The sequence below is a fragment of the Ornithorhynchus anatinus genome, chromosome X1 (genome assembly GCF_004115215.2).
Source record: "Ornithorhynchus anatinus isolate Pmale09 chromosome X1, mOrnAna1.pri.v4, whole genome shotgun sequence".
NCBI lineage: Eukaryota > Metazoa > Chordata > Mammalia > Monotremata > Ornithorhynchidae > Ornithorhynchus > Ornithorhynchus anatinus.
This window is the reverse complement of record NC_041749.1, coordinates 43357935-43361640: the sequence shown is the minus strand read 5'-3', so window position 1 is coordinate 43361640 and position 3706 is coordinate 43357935. Positions and strand designations below refer to the sequence as shown.

The window sequence follows — 3706 nt, the reverse complement described above, 5'->3', positions numbered from 1 at the left end:
AAAGGAAGGGATGTGGAAGGTGGTTGAAACCCAAGGTGAGATGTGGAAGTTGCCAAAGGGAGATTCTCTTAGCCAAGTAGCACTTGAAGAATGGGCTAGTTAGTCTGCGCAGTGAAGGGGGTGGCCTCTGACCACCTCTGAGGGCCCCCAGCAGCATGTGCAGATACTGGCTGAGCCTTGGGTGGCCCGGAAAGAACAGTCATTAGCTACAATATTATGCGTTATGGAGGTTGCAATGACGCCATCCGGAACCACTTCCAGAAACTGTATTCCCCTCCCAGATCTCTGCAAACACATGCCCAGTTCTGAGCTGCAGTAGGAGCTGCAGGAGAGGGAGGCTGTGGATGACTTAGCTTGTGAGCCCTAAGTGGGACAGGGACTGAGTCTGGCCTGATTATCTTGCATCTAGCTGTTCTAGAGTTTGGCACTTAGAAAGTGTTTTTTAAAATAACACAATCCCAACAGGCATTGAAATACAATAATAACATTATTATTATCATTGTTATTGTTATTTCAATTATATTGTAATTGCATTATTATTATTATTGAGTGCAGTGCAGTATACTAAGCATCTCCTATTTACAGAACAATGTTTTAGTAAGTACCACATTTGTTAATTGCTTGCTATGTGTCAAGCATTGTTCTAAGCATTGAGGTTGATACAAATTAATCAGGTTGGGCAGAGTCACTGTCCCACTTGGGATTCACAGTCTAAGAAAGAAGTACAGGTAATGAACCCTCATTTTACTGTTGAAGAAACTGAAGCAAAGAGAAGTTAAGTGACTTGCCCTAGGTCACACAGAAAGAAAGAGGCCGAGCCAGGATCAGAACCCTTGTCCTCTGACTTTCAGGCCTGTGTTCTTTCCACAAGGCCACACTGCTTCCAGCAATGAGCACCTACATTAAGCAGAGCACTGGGCTGTGGAAAAGATACAGTTCCTGTCCTTGTGACATGTACAGCCTAATGGGGGAGATAGTGGATCGCACACATACAGGAAAGAACAGAATTAGCTTGCTGCAGCTGCCTTTAAATTTTTTTCTGTCAATGTAATTGCTGATTAAAAAGGCCGTTTATGTAAAATCCTTGAGTTGATTTTTTTCAGGGTGTTTGGCAAATCTCTGAGATTGTTTGTTCGATGTGTAGGTGTTGCAGGGAGGATAGGAGAGAAAGACAGCTGCAGAGGATTACAATGATCATTTCTGAGTGCATTTCTTGGGAGCTAAAGTGTTCTACTAAAATTTCTAGGCAACATTCCATCTCCTACTTAAGTTTCTAGAACCAGTAAACACCCTCCAGCACCCTCTCCCCCCCACAATAATGCTTGAGGGGATGAACAGGAGGATTTTACGCAGCTTGGGAAATACAGCTGCAAAGATCTCAGGAGAAGTAGCACGGCTTAGTGAATAGATCATGGGCCTGGGAGTTAAAAGGACTTGCATTGTAATTCTGGCCCTGCTACTTGTCTGCTGTGCGACCTTAGGCAAGTCACTTCACTTCTCTATGCCTCAGTTACCTCATTAGTAAAATTGGGATGAAGACCGTGAGCCCCATGTGGGACAGGGACTGTGTCCAACCTGATAAACTTGCATCTACTCCAGTACTTAGTACAGCCCCCCTCTCAGGGTCACATCTGGAGAGTTCCCAATACTCTACCAGTCTCAACTACAGGAGGGAGAGTCAGACAGAGACATATCGATTCCATTCCTAGCTTGGGGAGTGGTTAGCGACTGGAAGACAATCTGCTACAAGTCAAAACTCACCTGTTCTGGGCAGCAGCAGCACTGGAGAGAATCAAGTGCAAAGACAAGTTTACAGCATGGAAGGAGGCAGTGGTAAATCATTTCCATATTTTTATTCTGGATCCACTACCAGAACGATTGCAGATGGAAGTGGGGCGTTCTGGGATAGATGTGTCCATGGCTTTGCTATGGGTCGAAGACAACTCGACAGCACAGGACAGGAGAAGGAAGACTTAGCACAGTGCTTGAAGCAAAGTAAGCACTTAACAAATACCATAAAAAAAAACAGAACAAAACCAAAAAAAACCCCTTTTATCCCACAAATTCCAATGAAGAGGCTGAGCCCAGATCCTGGTCAGGTTGCCCCTTGACTTTTGCCCTCTGAAGTAGGTAACAAGTAGAGGAATGTATATGTCTCTTACGCTTTTATGTCCCAGCAGGTGATGCGCTAGAGTCCACTCCAGCCCCAGTTCCATTTTGAAGTCTTGAACCACGTCAGAGGGCCCTGTTGGCTTTAATGCCCTGTGCCTATGCAGACAAGAACTTCGAACAATACTTCAGTGCTCTCGGTTCCTCCAAAGCATCCTGTTGTAACTGTTCAAGACAGAATGTTGGACTCGATGGGTCATTGCTCTGACCCAGAAATGGGGTTATTTATGTCCTTTTTGAATGTCTTTGTTCTGAGTACCTACTGTTGTGCAAAACACTGATCTGGGCATCTTTCTGATGCAGGACACTATACTAGAAACCTTATTTTTCAGGCCACTGTACTGATAACCTATGTGTAGAGCACTGCACTGGGCATCTACTATGGGCATGTGACCGTTCTGGGCATTTACTGGGTGTACGGTACTGTACTGGATGCCTATTTTGCACAGAGCACTGTACTAGGGTGACAGGTTCTGTACTGGACACCTACTGGATGCAGAGTACTCTTGTCTTATGCCGTCGAGTCATTTCCAACCCATACAAACACCACGGACACATCTCTCCCGGAACGCACCGCTCTCCATCTGCAATCGCTTTGGTAGTGTATTCATAGAGTTTTCTTGGTAAAAATACAGAAGTGCTTTACCAGAGCCTCCTTCTGCACAGTAATCTTGAATCTCCATCCTTGACTCTCTCCCATGCCACTGCTGCCCAGAATGGGTGAGTTTTGACTTGTAGGAGATTGCCTTCCATTCGCTAGCCACTGCCCAAGCTAGGAATGGATTGGGTAGACTTCTGCTTGACTCTCTCTCCCATAGCTGAGACTGGTACAGTACTGGAAACTCTCCAGGTGTGACCCTGATAGGGGCAGAGTACTCTATCGGGTGCTTATTGTATGCAGAGTGTTATGCTGGAGGCTGATGGATCTAAGGTTCTGAACTTAATAATGTTAAATATGTTTAATTCTTTGAGGTCCCTGTGTGCTTACCTCAGCACCATGGCTATTAGTCTTCTTGTTTATTGTTTAGCGACGCACTGATTAAAACATATTCAGCTTCCCCCGCTAGGAGCTTGTGATCTGTCACATTATTCCACTGTCAGCCGTAGGTATGTGTTCCACCCTCCACTATCCACCCAATGAACTATACAGTGCTTTGTATATCCTTTTGAACTCTGTGAGAATGTTCATGGTTTTTCTGAGCCATGCTCTTACTTTTCAATCCTGGAATGACTAAAATAGGTAGCATGGGGTATGGGAGTTATTAGACCATTGTTGTTGGGTGAGATGGAACTAGTGTAATTTCTCCCACAACCTTTTATCAGTGCTGAGTGGTTAAAAAAACACCTACTACCAAGGGAGTCTACTGCCTTGACTGGGAGTTTTTACTTCAAAAATGGACTTGCTCATAATTACCTTCAGATCAATCAAACAGTGGTATTTATTAAGTGTTTAGTGTGTGCAGAGCACTGTACTGAGTCCTTGGGAGAGTACCGTTTACCTGAGTGGTAGATGAAATCATTGACCATGAGGAGCAGT

The 3706-nt window shown here is 44.7% G+C and overlaps 1 non-coding gene across 1 annotated transcript; it reads left to right on the top strand.

The window, feature by feature from the left end:
- The first annotated feature begins 1613 nt into the window (after window positions 1-1613).
- LOC114807198 lies at window positions 1614-1751 on the top strand. Its single transcript, XR_003755251.1, has one exon. It is a non-coding gene; the product is annotated as a small nucleolar RNA SNORA7 (small nucleolar RNA).
- Window positions 1752-3706: the final 1955 nt, after the last annotated feature.